A 22,983-nucleotide genomic window follows, 5' to 3' on the forward strand; every position below is an offset into this window, starting at 1 on the left:
AAAATCTAACAACTAGAAGATGAAGTTTGAAATATTTAAATTGGAAGTAAGGCACAACTTTTTAACAGTAAAGAGCAATCAATGTGTGATAGAGCATTACATGGGAAGTGATTAATTCATCTTGATTTGGAGTCTTTCAAGAGACAGGGTACCTTTCTAAAGGATATGCTGTAGTTCAGTCACAAGTTGTTGGGCTTGATAGCATTCACATATAAAGCAGGGAAGAGTAATATTCTCCACTGCAGGAACTACTGGATAAAATACGATAGCCTGAGTTACAAATATTGATTAGATTATCATAATCAATCAAATAAATTATTCAACAAAAAAAAACACAGCATATTCCATTGAATTTGTTGACAGACAGCGTTCAGCCAGCTCTGGAAGGAAGATAAGTGAATGGACAGATGTGCACATTCCCCCCCTCCCCCCATCAGAATACCACACAAAATCCAACTGTGAACCAATTAATAATAATTCAATATTCAACAGGCACATGATGTCAGGTTGTGGTCCTTCTATTGGTAGACTTTGTAGAGATCTACTGTCCTTTTATCCCATTGTTTTTGTTTTTATGTGTGTGTTGGATGGCCACTTTTCCAAAGAACATAACCAAGATTACCTGAAAAGAGGCCCTGAGTTTTCCAAGATTAAGATAAAAGCAGAGATTCAACATCCTGATTCAGGAGCATTCCCAAGGTGATGTACCTGCTTTGTTAGGTAGTATTGGGGATGAATTTTGCTTGACTGGATAGGTAAAAGAGACAATTAAAAGGTACATCTTAAACCAGTCCATGGGACTGTAGCCATAGGATATCCCATTCAGGTTAATCAAAATTCTGAGGCTAAATCTCTACATGCCACTTTGCAAAAAGTTATCCCAATGGATCTGACTTAAAAACAAAACACAAGTTGATCTAAGGACAGAGCCTCAGCCTTAGCTTTGAGCTTTCTGTCTTCAGCAAGCCAAAGTCAGATCTTAACATTATTTATGAATAGTTCTTTGGTAAATATGCATTTTGTAATCTCCCATGAAAGAATAAGTGCAGAGAGATCAGTAAATATGTTTGTAGGCAATATTTAAATTACATATTTATTATGTTCCTGACAGATTGAAATGGCTTGCTTGGAGCTTTTCCAGTCTGTCATGCAAATCTATTTTTAATGTATTTTATTATGAAATAGGAGAATCACAGGATTTAAAGGTGGAAAAGACCTATTAGGTCACCCCATTTATCTCCCTGCCAAGGCATGATTGTTGCTATGATTGTAACAAATCACATAAATAGAAAATCAAGTCATATTCAACTCTTTCAAGTTTCTGAATGTACAGTCTCCTCACCAGCACTACAGTCATACTACCTCAGGTCAGCAGAAAAGAGTCTCCATCCAAATGGTAAAAATGAGCTCTTTTTGCCCAGATAAGAATCAGTTTGATTCAATAAAATAAAATGTAAAGAAACAAAATCAATTTAAAACATATGGGTTTGATTCATGGGTCTGTTACTTTCCTTTATGTGCTAATGGGGCTCCCAGCTAACACCCCTAAAGCAAGTGAATTATCCAGGAAGTGTGGAACTGGCAGAATGGCTCTATGCTGGTCCCCAGCATAGGTTTACTGCCAATACAGTGGGCTATGATTGAAGTATTTCAGTGCAATAGACATTCTCAGCAGTCATGGGAGCTTCTGGGGGCTATTTCAGTGAAGTGTAGTTGAGAGTAGCTCTAAGGCTGTTCTAAATTGTGCTGTGAGCTTAACTGATCCCCAAATGGCCCCAGCAACTTTTGGTTTTGCTCCAAGTGCAGCTCAGGCACACCCATAATTTGTTCTCTCTCTCTCTCTCTCTCTAAATATATAAAGAGAGAGAAAGATTTTTTTAACCTGGATTACTAATGCCACCTGTATTACTAGGAGTAATTTAAACATATAATCTGGTTTTCACTATTTTTATTGCTTGAGCTATTATACAAAGCCCTGGTTTAGGGCCACATCATGCCATCAGCCTTTAAGCAGAACTCACCCTTAAACTCAATCAGGAGTTCTGCTTAAAAACCAGTGGAACCATCAGATTCTAGTTTAGGCCATCATCTCTCTAAATGAAGTCAATGGTTGTCTGGGAAAGAGCTATATGAAAACTAAGGACCTCAGGATCTGGCTAATTGTTTTCTGTTTGTGCTCTACTCATCTTGGACACGACACTAGACCGTGCAACCCTTATTCACATTGATGATCTCTTACACAGCCCGATACTGAACTTCCACAACTAATTATTTTCACTTTTATTTCTATTCAGTTTCATTTTCAGGTTGTGATGCCCTGGCACTCTGGTTTCCATCATTTTCCATAATGTTTTACAACAGACAGAAGTTTCAGTGTCCCATCTCTCACCTAGCCATAAAGAAAGGAAGAGTTGTTGAAACTCACCTGGAGCTGCTCATGCCCCCTGGTTTGAGAACCCATGTTTTAGCACAATGCTGCATTGTTTGGGTTGTGAACATGTCAGAGAAAGCTTTAAATCAGTGGTTCTTAACCTGGGGTGCACGCACCCTCTGGGGGTGCAAGATGCACTTTCTGGGGGTGTGAGACATGCCAGATTTTCTTAGAAGGTAAATCATCAAAAACACAAATTAAGCTCAGGCACGTAAGTACAACTACTTTGTTTAATCAAACCTATGTTTGATTAAAAACATTGTATAAAACATTATACATTTTTAATGATTACTGTAATATACAAACAAAAATATATCTAGGTTTAAAGAACTGACCTACTTCAATGGTTTTTGATAAGGGTTGTGACAACGTATTTTGAGAACCAGAGGGGTGCAGGCTGCAGTAAGGTTAAGAACCACTGCTTTAAATCTATACAGACTGATTTCATTCACGTTTAAAATTAAAAGAATAAATGGACACAAATCAGATATCAAGAATTATAACATTCATAAACCAGTCGGAGAACACTTCAATCTCTCTGGTCACTCAATTTCAGACCTAAAGGTCACAATATTAGAACAAAAAGACTTCAAAAACAGACTCCAACGAGAGACTGCTGAATTGGAATTAATTTGCAAACTGGATACAATTAACTTAGGCTTGAATGGAGACTGGGAGTGGATCGGTCATTATACAAAGTAAAACTATTTCCCCATGTTTATTCCCCCCCCCCCACTGCTCCTCGGACGCTCCTGTTAACTGCTGGAAATGGCCCACCTTGATTATTACTACAAAAGGTTTTCTCCCCCCCCCCACTCTCCTGCTGGTAATATCTCATCTTAAGTGATCACTCTCCTTACAGTGTGTATGATAACACCCATTTTTTCATGTTCTGTGTGTATATAAATCTCCTCACTGTATTTTCCACTGAATGCATCCGATGAAGTGAGCTGTAGCTCACGAAAGCTTATGCTCAAATAAATTGGTTAGTCTCTAAGGTGCCACTAGTACTCCTTTTTTTAAAAAAAATCAATTGAATCATTTATATTAATATTAAATCCTTCTTTACAAAACCAAATGTGGGGACTAGACTATTTCCCAATCTCCCTTTAGAAATATCAATTTCTGTAATGTTTCATTTCTTTTCATTAAATCAAATCCATTGCACATATTTCATCATTTATCTGGACTTAATACTTGATACCTCTCTGCTGTTTTGCAACAGTTCTCCCATTGTTAATAAAAAAAAAACCTTACACATTTTTATCTTATTTTTAAGTCACAATCTTTTGGGAATTAGCCAAAGTGAATACAATCAGAAGGACATGTACAATTTTCCCCATTCCTTATTTGTGAGATTGTTACGAGAGAACTTGACATAACCACAGCCATTTTGTGTATTCAACCACCATTAACTGGAGTTGAGAACACTATGTAGTCAGGAATAATTTGGACTTTACCTAAGCAAACAAAACAGCTGCACAGCTGAAGTGTTGCTAATAAGGACAGATAAAGTGACAGATACATGAGAATGGGAGGGAGGGTGGATAGCTGATCTTGGACTTGGGTATCTATGACCATGAGTATTTTGGGGTTTTTGGAAGGTGGAGTTGCTTTGCTGATAAGTAGAATTATTAGTTATTTGGCTGATGCTAAGGAAATTGTTAGCCTAGTAGGGGTTATTATGAGTTATGTGCTTTGTTTTGAGCAACCTATAAAGAGATTAGTTAGAGTGTGCAATTTGGAGAAGTACAGAGAGATTTTCAACAGCTAGAATTCTGACAACCCATTCTGCAGCAGCTACGAGGAAGGCTGGCCACCATATACCTGGTGCTGACCACTTGACACCATCTCAGACTTTGGATAACTATACCTTGGGTGCTCTAGAGTATTGTTAGACTTAATAAAAATAAGGATTTTTATTGGATAATCCACAGAATAAGCTGTGTCCTCGTTGATTTATGCCCTGAAACCTCCTGGAAAACAAAGATTAGTTACCATATGTTCAGATTCAGAAAACCCCAGGTAACAAGATATTTGGTTTGCTATTCAATTCAAGATGATTAAACATTGAATAAATGATGTCCCAGTGCACTATCTATTCAGGGAAAAGAACCCTACTGAAAACTTTCTTGCCATGTAAATTAAACAAAACTCCTAGGGAATGTGATTCTCCTGGCAATTTTATTATATAACAGTCTTGTGTCTTCAATCCTGTTTCTTACCATAATGAAACCTATTGGTTTCTTACCATAATGAAATCAAGTGGGACTGAGTTTTTCCCATCTGATAATTTAATTAAGTTTTTACTATCTCTGTCATTTAGGGCTGGTCTACACACAGTTGCGCCAATAAAAGTTCTGTCAGCATAATTCAAAAGAGTGCATCAGCACTGGGCTGATGGATCCACACACCATCAAGCACTATCAGCAAAAGTGTGGCATACTGTGGATAGACACCCCAGTGCCCTTCATACCACTTGTGTTGTGTATTGAAAACTGTTAAAATTATAAAATTTCATTTTAAAATCTGAGGGGTTTTCCTGAGAATGTTTGCAGGCTAACCGGCTAGGAGCAGGATGTCTGGGCATTCAGCAGTCAGTCTGCAAAGAGATAGCCTAAAGCAAAAGAGTGAGTTGTGCATCTCCACCTTAGAGAGCAGCCTACTTTCTCTGTCTGGTTTTGTTCTTGTTCTAATGGAGTTTGGGATTTTAATAAGTCAAGCAGTAATACACTGCATCCTTCCAGAAAGATAAAAGTATAAAATATTCTAACTTCTGTTTGTATGCTGTGAACGTAACAACCTTTAGGTACAATATTATGAGAAATGGTTGCTGTGTATTGTGAAGCAGCAACTATGTATTTGGGGATATCTGCACACTTCTCAGGGGATTTTAGGTCAAATGCCCAGATTTCCCTCTAATGTATCCCATAATGTTAAAAGAGAGAGCAGTTGATTATTATGTATTTACAGGTTTTGTAGGAGACACTTGGATACATGAATTTCAACATTATTGTGTTACTGTAGGTGTGTTACAGGAGACTCAGGAATGATTTTTTTTCTTTTTTCTTTTATTTAGGGAAGTATGAAAGTCTTTGTGGCTGTATGAATTCTTGTCTGTAATCCCACTGCTCAGAATAAAGATGCATACATTTATGCCAAACTTCTACTTTATATACATAGTTCTGCTGTGTTGTAAATAAAGACTAATATGCTAACTAGGATGCAATGACTCACAGATTACAATATTTCAATAACAAAGGAAAATACCACGTCCATTTTAACAAATGTGCAGCTGCTTAAAATGCAGAGTTAGCTTTAAAAAGTAATGGCATCGCATCTCCCCAAATCTTAAATTAAAGTAATAATCAGATTGGGAAAAAGTAAATTTTTCCCACAACCAGGTTGGTCGTATTCAGAAATCATACAACAAATACAAAAAGAACTTAATTTATCCATCAAAAAAACCACTAAAAAAGAACATAACATTCCTTTTTTGTCCTATGCCTGCAGAGGTGTTAATAGGCCAGTTCATCTTGAATGGACTCTTAGAATATGTGAACTACTTATGATAATGTGTTCCATCTTGTATTTAGCTGTCACACTCTGAGTACCTTTCCCAAAGCTGAAACAAGAACACTCTGTAGCTCGAAACTTGTCTCTCTCACCAACAGAAATTGGTAATAAAATATATTACCTCACCCACCTTGTCTCTCTACTATCCTGGGACCAATACTGCTACATGAACATGGCATACAACTCCACAGACAGACAATCTCCATCTGCAGGCTTCTCTTTAGTTAAATATTTAGTAGTTTTTCTTAAACTCTCCTGTTTTACATATACACACAGATATACACACAGTGTGAGATCTTAATCTCTGGTTTGACCCATTTATGCCACGTAAAAGGGCCAGAATGGGGTAAAGGGGACCAAAAAGTTACATGTTTGTCCAGGGGAGGATTCCCCTGCACAGGCACTGATGGATAGACTCAGAGAACCACTTTATGAGTCCTGGTGTCAGGAACATTCAGGGGGAGGGTGGAGAGTCCCAGGGATAGGGCCGGGGGCTGCAGTCAAACATTCTGCAGATATTCTGGGAAGGGCTGTGGCCTATAGGGCAGTTAGGAAGTCCACAATAACTTAAATAGGCCTCATGATTTTTAAATTACACTGGAAGCCTTTGCAACCCTCAAAACAGCCCATGACTGGGAAGGCACAAAAAGGGCTTAAAACCACTTTAATCCCCCCTCCCGTGGCTGCTAGTTCTGTGCTGGGTCTTCTAGAGACCCATCACAGAATATCACCAACTGTCTATACTTCCTCTGTTAAGGCTCTGCCTACACTACAGGCCTTACAGCAGCACATCTGTACCGCTGCAGCTGTGAGACTAAGGACTTCCATATAGGTGCTTTATGCCAGAAGGAGAGAGCTCTCCTGCCACCATAATTAAACCAACCCAAACAAGCAGTGGTAGCTATGTCAGTGGGAGATGCTCTCCAGTCGACATAGCGCTGTCCACACCGGCGCTTTTGTTGGTGAAACTTATATTCGTCAGCCAACAAAAGTTTTGCTAACAAAAGTCCTCGTGTAGACAAAGCCTAATACTGGCAACGTTTCTTTTTAAAAAGAAAATTCCATGTTGGTATCTTTTGCATTATATTCCTAAAACCAGTGATTCCCAAACTTTTTTTCATGGAGCACTTGAAAATTGCGGAGAGTCTCAGTGGACCACTTAATGATCATTCCAAATGTTGTTTGTACCATTAGCTAAGTATTGTAAAGCTCTCTGTATAAAAGCACTATATAAAAAAAGCTTAATAATAATAATAATAAACGTTTTTTGTTCTACAAATAAAAGCACACAACTCATATTTTAATAACAGTAGTCTTACCTTACTAATGAGATGGATGTGCCCTCTCTCTCCTGCTGCATCAGAACCCAAGCAGGGGCTGGGAAGGAGAAGGGTCTCTCCCTCTCTCCTGCACAGCGGCAGCCCCCGCACTGAGCCTGGGAAGGAGGGGGGTCTCTCCCTGGCAGCCGCAGCCCTGGAGCTTGGGAAAGTCACCTCTTTCTCTGGCTGCTGCAGCCTTGCATATCCCAAATTCTCCCCGCCCCCTCTTCTCACCCCACTTCCTCCTCCCACCTATCCCCTATCCCTCCCAAGACCACACCTCACCTTACATGTAAGTCTTCTGCAGGGTCCAGGCACCTAATTAGTGGAGCCACGCCTGTGTGGTTAGATGGTTAGCCCTTCATTCTCTTGTGTGCGGCCGCCCAGGCATGCACCTTAGAGGGAAATATCTGTGGACCACTTGATTGGAGCTCATTGACCACTGGTGGTCTATGGCCCACATTTTGAGAACATCTGTCTAAGCCAACACTTCTTTGAAATAGAGATGGGCTATTTCCATTTTCTTTTCTGTTTTTTTTTTTTTGGGGGGGGAGACGAGGAGCAAATCAGAAAACCATCATTCTTATAACAACACATACTTATTTCACATAAATAAACTGACACCCCCCACCCCGCGCACACACACTTCCTTCCTACGCGCTCTATTTCATACAGAGGCCTATTCAGCCACACTATATGGTCCCCCATGCAATGTTGCAGACATCTGCTAGCTCTACAAACTGCCCCCCACCAAACACACACAAACTTTCCCTTACAAACTCACTGCCCCTCCCACACACAAAGTCCCTCCTCCTCACAGTCACATATCATGTAGTCGGTTGGAGATGCTGCTTATCAGTAGACTCCAACTGGAAACTTACTGCTCCCAAATCAGCTACAAACTACATGAGATGTCAGAGCAGGTGGGGAGGCGGGGTGGGATGGTGCAAGTGAGAAGACTGGCTGTTGGTGCTGAGAAGGGGGGGTACAAGGTGCCGCTACAAAGGAAAGGAGAGATGAGCGGAGTTACAGGGCATCCTGAAAATTTAGCTCTGTCCTAATTGGGTGCATTTTCTAACACCGCAAGCAACAGCCCTTTGTTTATAGTCGCAGCAGAGGGCATTTGTTGACCATGATACCCCTTCAGTCTGCCCCACAGTTATCAGCTGCTATTGTATACAGTTAAATATCTCATTTGAGATCACATTTGGATCCCCTCCCCTATTAGAGATTAAAAAGACCACAGGTTTAGAGAGGGCTGAAGTCAGTGAAGGATTTTAAATTGAGGTGAAGATAGGAGGATAGCAAGGGAAAAAATATTGTTTCCTAATTATGCTGTGGAATATGTCTTTAATAGATTTCATTCTCAGTTTCCCAATCTAAATAAATAAACTGGCATATGGCCTGCTGTAGACTTGCCAATGCTAGAGTGAGCCTGTCATAACTCATATTTCTTTGATGCAAATATGGAACATAAAGTTGGATGTAACTGCTGAGTCTGTGTTGACAAAGTTCCACACATTAGTTGCTGGTAAGTGATGAGACATACTAGCAATGGCAAGTGATTTTATAGTAGTGGAGCAAGGAAAGTGAACACATGGGGGAGGTATTGTAATTTACAAACTAGCTAGAATTCAGCACTTAGCTTTGCTGGACAGTTCACCAGTGTTACTGACAGAGCAGAAGATGCAAGACTATCAGCAACCACAGCCCTGTCTCTTTAACTGAACTTTGGTTGAAGTTCCAGAACCTTTCCATTGACTTCAATGGGGTTTGAATCACTCATTTGCTGCATATGACTTTTAAGAATGCCTATGGGAAACTTTCTTTTTTCGATGCCCCATTTTTCAATTATTTTTTATTCTCATAATTTGTCTTTGGTCTATTGTCACCCCACTTATCCTCCATTTGCACCCTCCAAAATGATCTTGAAATAACAGCAAATAAAAAATCTCTAAGAGGAAAAAAAGGCCCTGATAGTCTTGTCCCCCCCTTTCACTTTCTGATCTCTCCACATACCCTGTTTTAAAAAGCACTTGAGTGCTTTGTACAATACAATAACACTTTGTAGGTTCCTATCCTGGTCCCACTGAAACCAGTGGCATGCCTCGCATCCTTGAGTCTTTATTTCCTTGAGTCTTTATTTTGCACATGAGCATTTATACAAACTCTTCCCATAGTTAAATAATACAATAGCCAATGAAATGTAATATGGGATTCACTATTTACTTTTGAGATAGCTGTAGAACGTCCATTAAGCCACCTCTCACTCTCCCATCAAGCACACACAGGGGTGTTGCATAGTTAAAATACATTTTAAAAGCCAGAACAATTAACATAGCAAAAATAGCTGGTGTGTGTGTGTGTGTACACATATATATACACTAAAAAAGTACAAAGCAACAGCATTAAAACAGTGTATGGAAGAAGTGTCATTATTAATCTATTTATACCTTTATTTGACGTAAATTGTGAATTGCATGTTATATTTGAATGTTGTATTATTTAGGCAGCAGTTAATACAAAAAATACACCAGGAGGAAGAAAGGCTTTCAGTTGTTGGAAGGGAGGAATGACCTGTGATGGATATGTCCAGGAGGCTCAAGTTTTACCCTCTAGGGTCAATCTTACAGTAAGGAGTGAGCACCCTTGTACCAAATTTGTACCACAAAGTTTGAAGAAGTCATTCATGGAAGCTCAGTAGAGGGCTGAATATTCTTCTGAATCCTGACATGAAATCTGTGCCAAAAACCCTTTCGCTCATAAGCAAATATAGTTCCATATGTAGCCCCTAATGTTACATTCAGTATCTCCCTATTATTCCAGTTCTTTATTCCTGAATTAAAATTCTATCGGTTTATGACTGATGACTAAGAACAATTTTTTAAAGGCTTATTGATGCTATAAAGCAAGTAAGATGAATGAACTAAACTCTCTTTCACATGAACTGGACAAGTTGAAATTTATAGTACTTTTGCTCATTTTTCTTCTTTCAGCCACAATCTATTAAAGTGCTATACCTAACATTTCAACCAAATGTTTCTATTTCCCCATTCCACATAATTCTTTCCTATTTTTCACATATCTAGTTTTACAGTTTGGAAAATTTCTCCCAGTGTTTGGCTTTAGAATTTAGTAGACCTGACTCATAAAAAATAGTGTAGGCCAATTTTATGGCTGAAATCATTCAAAGTTTAATGTTTTGCTTGGGTACGGAGAGGAAAGGAGAGCTCTTCAAAAAAAGCACATTCTTTACAGTCATTTTAAAAAGCCATTAGAATTTAAGCCAAGACTGGCCACACATCTAGGTGCCCCGGGAGTGTTTAATTTCTTTTATTTTCCCAACATTTTGTCTTTCCTTCAACATTTTGGGCTCCTACTGTGCAGTCTAAAAAGCAGCAGAAGGGTGAGAAAATGCTATACAGATGGGCTGATCCAACATTCCTTGCTTGAATGAATCTGCCATTGGAACTAGGAGTGAATTTGCTTGAATGAGGAGTGGAGGACTAGGTCCAGATTGTGCTGGAACATGTTTTAATGGCTTCTGTTCTCCCAAACAATGGAATAACTTTGTGCTGCTGTTGTAGTGCATAGCTACCATAAAGCTCTAGATGGCCAGTGGAGGATCCCCCCACAAGAGAGGAATTATGGGGCGGAGCAGAGCTGCCATCATAGTTCTTATGTCACCAGTGAAGGGGGTGTGGCTGAGGGGAAAGCAAGAGAGGCTAAGGATCTCTTACATCTCTGTTGATCCCAAACTATTAGAACGGCCATGTCAAGCTGTGACTAGCTCTCAAGCTGCTCTTATTTACGTTTGGACTGAGCAGTACCATGAAAGCCCCATAATCAAGAGAGCATAAACATAGACAAAGACACTTTTCTAACCTCTACCACTCCAAAACTGCACAGAGCATTCTTCATTCAGCACTAAGGATCTTGACCAATATCTCCAGTACTGTGTCTTTTGCATTAGTCATGCAGGAGCATTGGTTACACTGTGCTGAGGCTTGTTTAGACACTTTGATTCTGCCAGGACTTAAGCATGACCATAATTTTCAGGATGGAAGCAGTCCCATTTACTTCAGTGGGACTGTTCCCATGTGTAAAGTTATGAACATGCTCAAGTCATTGTTTTAGATTGAAAGTGTGATGTGACACTGTGTCTGTCAATGGTGGCCACAACTCCTAATCAGCTATGAGGGCAAAAACTTGTAATTTATTATTAACTGTTAGGACAGTAACTTATTTTTGCTCACTTCGTTCCATTTTGCTATGTTTAGCAACCGAACAGAGGTGGGCTATGTTTGTGCCTATAATTGTATTTATCTGTGTATATAAAAATTAATTACTGCATGATTTATTATTCTCAGCTTTATACATTTTCACATTTTCTCTAAGTTTCCTGTTACTTCGTTATATTACATACAAGTAAAGTGGTTGGGACTGATATGTAAATTATACCCCTTGAGTACTTTTCACTTTTTGTGAAATTGTAATGGAGTTCAAATAATTCTGCTTCAAGTGCTGTTATTTATAACCCTTTGGGTCTCAGATTTTCCCATTTACTTATATTTATTTATGTAGAACAGAAAATAAAGTGAAAACAACAAAGATACTGCATTATCTTTTGTTTTCAGATTCTAATCCCTACTGATATAATTATATTTTAATTATTCATATCCTAGAAATATTTTTCCCAAGTATAATGTGGTATATGGGATCTTTTTTATTTAATACCTAGTTTGTTCAGGGGATTTTCCCCATTCTTTCCTTCTAGAATTTAGAAGTAATTACATGAACATTCAATAATACATTTCAGCAAAATATCTTAGTGGTGGTTTTATATTCCCCTGATTTTCATATGACTTCTCTTGCCTGGATTTATTCTGAAGTGAATACTGATTTCTAATTAATTTTAAAGGATCTCAGGATAGCCAATAAGTCTTTGTTCTTCAATTGCATGGAATTTAAAAGGAACAAACCTACTGCACAGAGCAGTAAACTTTCTATTAAAATGCTGTGTTTATTTCCACAGGGATACAATTGATTCAAAGCCAGTGCAGTGAAGGAGTCTCAGGGTAGGCTATATGTCTTACTAAACTTTCTTTCATGAACATCTAAGCAGCAGGGGCCATCATAACACTCAACGGCTATGTTTCACATGCTATAAATATTATTGCAGCTTAATCAGTACCTAATTACAAACTGAATCAAACAAAACCTGGTTCAAAACTGCTCAAAGAGTAAATCTGCTAAAATGTATAAAATACTCCAAAAGGCTACTGACATAGTGAATAACATTCCATTAGATTCATACTGGCTGCCATAAAACTAGTGTTTCACACCTATTTCTGTACATACTGCATGATCACCTAGTACCCTTCGAGCTGTTAGCCATGAGATATCTGGGCCTAAATATAATTGAACATAAGAACATAAGAATGTCCATACTGGGTCAGAACAAAAGTCCATCCGGCCCAGTATCCTGTCTGCTGACAATGGCCAATGCCAGGTGCCCCAGAGGGAATGAATCTAACAGGTAATAATCAAGTGATCTCTCTCCTGCCATCTATCTCCACCCTCTGACAAACAGAGGCTAGGGAACCATTCCTTACCCATCCTGGCTAATAGCCATTAATGGACTTAACCTCCATGAATTTATTTAGTTCTCTTTTAAACCCTGTTATAGTCCTAGCGTTCACAACCTCCTCAGCCAAGGAGTTCCACAAGTTGACTGTGCGCTGTGTGAAGAACTTCCTTTTATTTGTTTTAAATCTGCTACCCTTTAATTTCATTTGGTGGAAATGAATATAAGAACCCTAGTTCTTATATTATGGGAACAAGTAAATAACTTTTCCTAATTCACTTTCTCCACACCACTCATGATTTATATACCTCTATCATATCCGCCCTTAGTCTCCTTTTTTTCCAAGCTGAAAAGTCCTATCCTCTTCAATCTTTCCTCATATGGGACCAGTTCCAACCCCCTAATCATTTTAGTTGCCTTTCTCTGAACCTTTTCTAATGACAGTATAACTTTTTTGAGATGAGGAGACCACATCTGTATGCAGCATTCAAGATGTGGGCATACCATAGATTTATAAAAGGGCAATAAGATATTCTCTGTCTTATTTTCTATCCCTTTTTTTATGATTCCTAATATCCTGTTAGCTTTTTTGACTGCTGGTGCACACTGCATGGACGTCTTCAGAAAACTATCCACGATGACTCCAAGATCTCTTTCCTGATTGGTTGTAGCTAAATTAGCCCCCATCATATTGTATGTATAGTTGGGGTTATATTTTCCAATGTGCATTACTTTCCATTTATCCACATTAATTTTCATTTGCCATTTTGTTGCCCAATCACTTAGTTTTGTGAGATCTTTCTGAAATTCTTCACAGTCTACTTTGGTCTTAACTATCTTGAGCAGTTTAGTATTGTCTACAAACTTTGCCACCTCACTGTTTACCCCTTTCTCAAGAGCATTTATAGGATTGGTCCTAGGACTGACCCTTGGGGAACACCACTAGTTACCCCTCTCCATTCTGAAAATTTACCATTTATTCCTACCCTTTGTTCCCTGTATTTTAACCAGTTCTCAATCCATGAAAGGATCTTCCCTCCTATCCCATGACAACTTAATTTACATAAGAGCCTTTGGTGAGGGATCTTGTCATAAGCTTTATGGAAATCTAAGTACACTATGTCCATTGGATCCCCCTTGTCCACATGTTTGTTGATCCCTTCAAAGAACTCTAATAGATTAATAAGACATGATTTCCCTTTACAGAAATCATGTTGACTTTTGCCCAACAATTTATGTTCTTCTATGTGTCTGACAAATTTTATTCTTTACTATTGTTTCAACTAATTTTCCCAGTACAGATGATAGACTTACTGGTCTGTAATTGCCGGGATCACCTCTAGAGCCCTTTTTAAATATTGGCATTACATTAGCTATTTTCCAGTCATTGGATACAGAAGCTGATTTAAAGGACAGGCTATAAACCATAGTTAATAGTGCCACAATTTCACATTTGAGTTCTTTCAGAATTCTTGGGTGAATGCCATCTGATCCCAGTGACTTGTTACTGTTAAGTTTATCAATTAATTCCAAAACCTCCTCTAACGATACTTCAATCTGTGACAATTCCTCAGATTTGTCACCTACAAAGTATGGCTCAGGTTTGGGAATCTCCCTAACATCCTCGGCCATGAAGACTGAAGCAAAGAATTCATTTAGTTTCTCCTCAATGACTTTATCATCTGCATCTGAGAGTGCTAAAGGAGTTGGTGGATGTGATTGCAGAACCATTGGCCATTATCTTTGAAAACTCATGGCAATCGGGGGAGGTCCCGGATGACTGGAAAAAGGCTAATGTAGTGCCCATCTTTAAAAAAGGGAAGAAGGAGGTTCCTGGGAACTACAGGCCAGTCAGCCTCACCTCAATCCCTGGAAAAATCCTGGAGCAGGTCCTCAAGGAATCATTTCTGAAGCACTTAGAGGAGAAGAAAGTGATCAGGAACAGTCAGCATGGATTCACCAAGGGCAAGTCATGCCTGACTAATCTAATTGCCTTCTATGATGAGATAACTGGCTCTGTGGATGAGGGGAAAGCAGTGGACATGTTATTCCTTGACTTTAGCAAAGCTTTTGATACGGTCTCCCACTGTATTCTTGCCAGCAAGTTAAAGAAGTATGAGCTGGATGAATGGACTATAAGGTGGATAAAAAGCTGGCTAGATTGTCGGGCTCAACGGGTAATGATCAATGGCTCCGTGTCTAGTTGGCAACCAGTATCAAGTGGAGTGCCCCAAGAGTCAGTCCTTGGGCTGGTTTTGTTCAATATCTTCATAAATGATCTGGAGGATGGCGTGGATTGCATCCTCAGCAAGTTTTCAGATGACACTAAACTGGGAGAAGAGGTAGATAACCTGGAGGGTGGGGATAGGATACAGAGGGCCCTAGAGAAATTAGAGGATTAGGCCAAAAGAAATCTGATGAGGTTCAACAAGGACAAGTGCAGAGTCCTGCACTTAGGCTGGAAGAATCCCATGCACCGCTACAGACTAGGGACCGAATGGCTCGGCAGCAGTTCTGCAGAAAAGGACATAGGGGTTACAGTGGACGAGAAGCTGGATATGAGTCAACAGTGTGCCCTTGTTGCCAAGAAGGCCAATGGCATTTTGGGATGTATAAGTAGGGGCATTGCCAGCAGATCGAGGGACGTGATCGTTCCCTTCTATGCGACTTTGGTGAGGCCTCATCTGGAGTACTGTGTCCAGTTTTGGGCCCCACACTACAAGAAGGATGTGGAAAAATTGGAAAACGTCCAGCGGAGGGCAACACAAATGATTAGGGGGCTGAAGCACATGATTTACGAGGAGAGGCTGAGGAAATTGGGATTGTTTAGTCTGCGGAAGAGAAGAATGAGGGGGGATTTGATAGCTGCTTTCAACTACCTGAAAGGGGGTTCCAAAGAGGATGGATCTAGACTGTTCTCAGTGATAGCAGATGACAGAACGAGGACTAATGGTCTCAAGTTGCAGTGGGGGAGGATTAGGTTGGATATTAGGAAAAAATTTTTCACTAGGAGGGTGGTGAAACACTGGAATGGGTTACCTAGGGAGGTGGAGGAATCTCCTTCCTTAGAAATCTTTAAGGTCAGGCTTGACAAAGCCCTGGCTGGGATGATTTAGTTGTGGATTGGTCCTGCTTTGAGCAGGGGGTTGGACTAGATGACCTCCTGAGATCCCTTCAACCCTGATATTCTATGATTCTAAGATTCTATAAGTGCTCCTTGTGTATCTCAATCATCCAGGGACCCTACTGTTGTTAAGCAGCTTCCTGCTTCTGATGTACTTAAAAAACCATTTTGTTATTACCTTTTGAGTTGTTGGCTTTCTGTTCTTCAAACTCCTTTTTGGCTTTTCTTATTACATTTTTACACTTAATTTGGCAGTGTTTATACTCCTTTCCATTTACCTCACTAGGATTTGACTTCCACTTTTTAAAAGATGCCTTTTTATCTCTCACTGCTTCTTTTACATGGTTGTTAAGCCACGGTGGGTTTTTTTTAGTTCTTTTACTGTGTTTTTTAATTTGGGGTATATATTTGGGGTATATATTCAGTTGGGCCTCTATTATGGTGTCATTGAAAAGTGTCCATGCAGCATGCAGGGATTTCACTCTAGTCACTGTACCTTTTAATTTCTGTTTAACTAACCTCCTCGTTTTTGCATAGTTTCCCTTTCTGAAATTAAATGCCACAGTGTTGGGCTGCTGAGGTGTTCTTCCCACCACAGGAATGTTAAATGTTATTATATTATGGTCACTATTTCAAAGCGGTCCTGTTATAGTTACCTCTTGGACCAGATCCTGTGCTCCACTCAGGACTAAATCAAGAATTGCCTCTCCCCTTGTGGGTTCCTGTACCAGCTGCTCCAAGCAGCAGTCATTTCAAGTATCAAGAAATTTTGTCTCTGCATTTCGTCCTGAGGTGACATGTACCCAGTCAATATGGGGATAATTGAAATCCTCCACAATTATTGAGTTCTTTATTTTGGTAGCCTCTCTAATCTCCCTTAGCATTTCATCATCACTATCACTGTCCTGGTCAGGTGGTCAATAATAGATCCCTACTGTTATATTCTTATTAGAGCATGGAATTACTATCCATAAAGATTCTATGGAATATGTGGATTCATTTAAGATTTTTACTTCATTTGATTCTACATTTTCTTTCACATATAGTGCTACTCCTCCCCACCCCCCGCATGACCTGTTCTGTCCTTCCAATATATTTTGTACCCCGGAATGATTGTGTCCCATTGATTGTCCTCACTCCACCAGTTTCTGTGACACCTATTATATCAATATCCTCCTTTAACACGAGGCACTCTAGTTCACCCATCTTATTACTTAGACTTCTAGCATTTGTGTACAAGCACTTTAAAAACTTGTCACTGTTTATTTGTCTGCCCTTTTTTGATGTATCACATTCTTTTTTATGTGAATGTTTCTTGTCTGATCTGGCCCATACTTTATCCTCTTCCATCCTCTCCTCCTGACTAAAACCTTGAGAATCTCTATCAATAGACTCTCCTCTAAGAGAAGTCTTTGTCCGATCCATGTGCTCCTCTGCAGCAATCGGCTTTCCCCCATCTCTTAATTTAAAAACTGCTCTGCAAACTTTTTAATGTTAAGTGCCAGCAGTCTGGATCCACTTTGGTTTAGGTGGAGCCCATCCTTCCTGTATAGGCTCCCCCTATCCCAAACATTTCCGCAGTTCCTAATAAATCTAAACCTCTCCTCTCTACATCATTGTCTCATCCACGCATTGAGACTCTGAAGATCTGCCTGCCTACCGGCCCTGCGCGTGGAACTGTAAACATTTCTGAGAATGCTACCATAGAGGTCCTGGATTTCAGTCTCTTTCTTAGTGGCCTAAATTTGGCCTCCAGGACAGCTTGCCTACCCTTTCCTATGTCATTGGTACCTACATGTACCACAACCACTGGCTCCTCCCCAGCACTACACATCAGTCTATCTAGATGCCTCGAGAGATCCACAACCTTCGCACCAGGCAGGCAAGTCACCATACAATTCTCCTGGTCATCACAAACCCAGCTATCTATATTTCTAATGATTGAATCTCCCATTACTAACACCTGCCTTTTCATAATGACTGGAGTTCCCTTCCCAGAAGAGGTAACCTCAGTGCGAGAGGATACCTCAAGATCATCTGGAAGGAGGGTCCCAATTATGGGAAGGTTTACTTTGTTCCCATTGCCTGCTCTCCTTCCTTGAGCCTTTCATCCTCCTTAACAGTGCAGGGGCTGTCTGAGCAGAGATGGTACAAATCTACAGTGTCCCAGAAAGGCTCATCTGCCTCCCTTAGCTCCTCCAGTTCCTCCACCCTGGCCTCCAAATCCCGTACGTGGTCTCTGAGGGCCAGGAGCTCCTTGCACCGAATGCACACATACGGCACCCACCCACAGGGCAGGTTATCATACATTGTTGTGGTTCAAATACAAGACAGCACAAAGCTTTAAGCAAGCAAACAGGCTGGTCTGCCAACGGACTGGTCCTGTCAGCTTTCCACCCTCTCCTTTATTCTTTCTCTCCCCCCGCGCATTACATTCTCCAACAGATAAAAGGAATACACTGGCTTTGTTTAACATTCTTATTTACCAATTTCTATCTACCACATTCCTTGCTCTTGGGCCTTGAGCCCAGTCCTGGGAGGCTTCCCACGGTTCATGTCATCTGGGCGAGATTCCAAGGTTCATGCCCTTGAGAGGAGCTGTGTGTGCACTGCTCCTACACAACACTCTGGGTGTGCCCTGAATGTTGCCAAGTGCATGAACCTTGAATGAATCCTACAATACATGCTACACTGAGTGCAATAAACAGGATAGCCCCCACTCTGCTGCTGGCCTTCTACCTTCATTGTCTCCTACAGCTACCTAGGTTATTGATAGGGTTTTTGTTTAAATCAAAAAGTTTTGATTATAGTTTAGTTTAAAGGTTTTAAAGAATGCCAAGTGTACCTCACCCCCTTCCCTCTCCCCTTCCAAACTCCCTCTCAAAACTCCTGTTAGTGGCCCCTGTTTGCAAAGCTCCCTGGTCACTGACTCACTGCTTTATAAAGCCCTGGCCTTCCTGATAGCCCCCTGACTAAGGCTCAGCCAGTGAACAGAGGCTTCTAGATTTCAAACCTTGTTTAGAAGCTCACAGCTTCCAACTGCCGACCACAGCACATGGTCCTTCAAACAAACAAATGAACAAACAAACAAACAAAAACCAAACACAAGCTCAGCACACAGCAAGTGACCCCCAAACACAAACACACACTACAGACAGCCACTTACCTCAAGGGTCCTGTATTTGCTCCTCCTTCACCTGGAGAACTCCCTCTCGAAACTCCCTGTTAGCGTCCCCTGTTCGCAAAGCTCCCTGGTCGCTGACTCAACTTGCATTTTTTTTATTTTAGCTTGTGTGATACATTGTCATGTTTTTTATATGAAATTCTATAAATGTGTATACTCAACACTTGACTTTAATATATATATATATATATATATATATATATATATATATATATATATATATATATATGTGTGTGTTTGTGTGTATATATGACTTTATATATATATATGACTTTAAAAATTATATATACACACACACACACACAATAAATAAATAAAGTCTATTTATATCTTTGTTTCTGAATCCATTATAACCATATGCAACACGCATAACTTCAGACTATACCTCTTAGGATCTAAGGGCTAGATCCACAAAGGTGTTTAAGCCTAAATTCCCTAGGAACCTAAATTTCTGATGGTGAGCACGCACAAAGCCACCTCAGTCATGATGGCCAGCACCCAGTTTATGCCTAAGCCAAGGCGGGATCCTCAAACTAGATGTTCCTCTGTCTTTTGCCTATGGGGTCCAATCCAGTAAGGTGTACCAGATAGATCCCAAACAAAACTCCAAATGAGGAGGGGCCCACATCATACCCAATAGTCAGAGCACTCACGCAGGAAGTAGGAAACCTTCAAGTAGGAAGTAGGGTTTCAGGGAGTTTGGGGGGTAGGAGTGGAAAGACTCTCTCTCAATCTCTTCTGTTGAAGCTGTTCCATCAAGATAACCCAACATTTCCTGTTTTTGTACAAGAAAGAACTGTTTCAGGTGCTTAGCTCCAAGAGAAGGTTCACAGCTGGGAATTCCAAGCAGAGAGAGGTGCCTCCCATTAAAGGCCTAATCCATCTGAGGGGCAGAGCTTATGCCCCACCCTTCTCCTCAGAATTTCCTATTGGCTAGCTTTAAATAGCCCATGCTAAATGTTCTGGCTTTTGCAATACATATTAAGTGCCTAGTTCTCCGCATGCATTGGTCACCTCAGGGCTGTGGATTCCACTAGGTAGCAGAACACCTAAAAGTTTACTCTGCTAGATACACTGGATTTATGGTTTATTACAACAGTCTGTAACCCGCTAACCTCCTCTTTTTGTCCTATGACTACATAGGTGTCAATGGGCCACTCGCCTTGAATGGTCTTTTACAATATGTGCTCACTTCTTCTGCTAAACAATCTGTTCCTCCTTGTATTTTGCTGTGATGCTGGGAGTACCTTTCCCAGACCTGAAAAAGGGATCTGAGTGGCTTGAAAGCTTGTCTGTCTCACCAACAGAAGTTGGCCCAATAGAAGATATTACCTCACTCACCTTGTCCACCTAAAAGTTAGGCATTGCAACATTGAGTCTCAGTCTCCTTAGGATCTAGCCCTCAGAGTGCAATTCATCCTTGTGCAAATGGCCAACCCAACGTCTGTGTACTGTGCACTTTTGAAAATAAGGTTAGTTATTGAACTTTCTATATATGGATTTAAGCAACCTAACTTTAGGCTCACACTTCTAAAAATCTTGACTAGCAATTTCAGCTCATACTACATATATATATGAGCTGAAGTGTGTGTGTGTGTGTGTGTGTATTATATATTAGGTCTGTTGATTAATCACAGTTAACTCACGTGATTAACTGAAAAAAATTAATGGCACTGTTAAACAATAGAATACCAATTGAAATGTATTAAATATTTTTGGATGTTTTTCTACATTTTCAAATGTATTGATTTCTATTGCAAAACAGAATACAAAGTGTACAGTGCTCACTTTATATTATTATTTTTATTACAAATATTTGCACTGTAAAAATGATAAAAAAATTGTAGTTTTCAATTCCTCTTATACAAGTACTGTAGTGCAATCTCTTTATCATGAAAGTCTAACTTACAAATGTAGATTTTTTTGTTATATAACTGCATTCAAAAACAAAACAAAGTAAAACTTTAGAGCCTAAAGTCACTCAGTCCTATTTCTTGTTCAGATAATCACAAAGACAATCAAGTTCATTTACAATTACGAGAGATACTGCTGCCTGCTTCTTATTTACAATGTCACCTGAAAGTGGGAACAGGCATTCACAGGGCACTTTTGTAGCTGGCATTGCAAAGTATTTACATGCCAGATATGCTAAACATGCCCCTTCATGCTTCAGCCATCATTCCAGAGGACATGCTTGCATGCTGATGACGCTCATTAAAAAAGTAATGCATTAATTAAATTTGTGACTGAACTCCTTGAGGGAGAATAGTATGTCTCCTGTTCTGTTTTACTTGCATTGTGCCATATATTTCCTCTTATAGCAGTCTCGGATGATGACCGAGCATGTTGTTCGTTTTAACAATACTTTCACAGCAGATTTGACAAAACACAAAGATGGTACCAATATGAGATTTCTAAAAAGATCTACAGCACTTGACCCAAGATTTAAGAATCTGAAGTGCCATCCAAAATCTGAGAGGGACGAGGTGTGGAGCATGTTTCCAGAAGTCTTAAAAGAACAACACTTTGATGTGGAAACTATAGAACCCTAATAGACAAGAAAGAAAATCAATCTTCTACTGGTGGCATTTGACTCAGAGGATGAAAGTGAACATGTGTCAGTCTGCTCTGCTTTGAACCGTTGTTGAGCAGAACCCATCATCAGCATGGACGCATGTCCTCTGGAATGGTGGTTGAACCGTGAAGGAACATATGGATTTTTAGTGCATCTGGCATGTAAATATCTTGGGACGCCAGCTACAACAGTGCAATGTGAACACCGGTTCTCACTTTCAGGTGACATTGTAAACAAGAAGCGGGCAGCATTATCTCCTGCAAATTATAATCAAAGTTGTTTGAGCCATTGGCTGAACAAGAAGTAGGACTGAGTGAAATTTTAGGCTCTAAAGTTTTAAATTTTCTTATTTTTGAATGCAGTTACTTTTTTTACATAATTCTACATTTGTAAGTTCAATTTTCATGATAAAGTGATTTTACTACAGTACTTGTACATAGTATTTTTCAATTCACCTAGTAATTTTTTTTTTGTTTTTTACAGTTCAAATATTTGTAATAAAAATAAAGTGAGCACTGTACACTTTGTATTCTGTGTTGCAATGGAAATCAATATATGTGAAAATGTAGAAAATATTTAAATAAATGGTATTCTATTATTATTTAAGAGCATGATTAATCATGCGATTATTTTTTTTAATCACTTGATAGCCCTATTATATATATAATATACAAACAAAAAATGTAGAAAATATTTCCAAGATAACTGCAGCCTCACTGGGAGAGTTTTCAGCCACAACGAGGTGGTGGAGGGGAAGAGAGTGTGAGAATGACTCTCTAGTCCAGTGGTTAAGGCTCCCACCTGGGAGCGGATCCAAACTGCAGTCTCCCAGCTCCAACACTTCTTTAATTATTTAATCCAAACTAGAACTGTTTCAAGAGGAGAGACTGGGGGAGCTCCACATCAGAATATCCCATTGCTCAGTGGTTAGAGCCCCTTCCCCCACCTGCTTTGAGAGGTGAGAGATGGTGACATTGCCCAGGGCAGAAGCTGGACCTTTGAACAGTGCTGTCCCCTTAATTCTCCAGACTAGGGTATCTCTTACACTGCTCTGCTAATGAAAAGCAGCCTCTCCAGGCCCTGCTCAGACAGACATTAGCATATAAAGCAACACCCAGCAAAGTTACATGAATGCTCTCCCAGGCACTTATGAACTAATTCAGGGCAACAACTGCATATCCCTCAGT

The sequence above is a fragment of the Lepidochelys kempii genome, chromosome 6, assembly GCF_965140285.1.
Source record: "Lepidochelys kempii isolate rLepKem1 chromosome 6, rLepKem1.hap1, whole genome shotgun sequence".
In the NCBI taxonomy this organism is placed as follows: Eukaryota; Metazoa; Chordata; order Testudines; family Cheloniidae; genus Lepidochelys; species Lepidochelys kempii.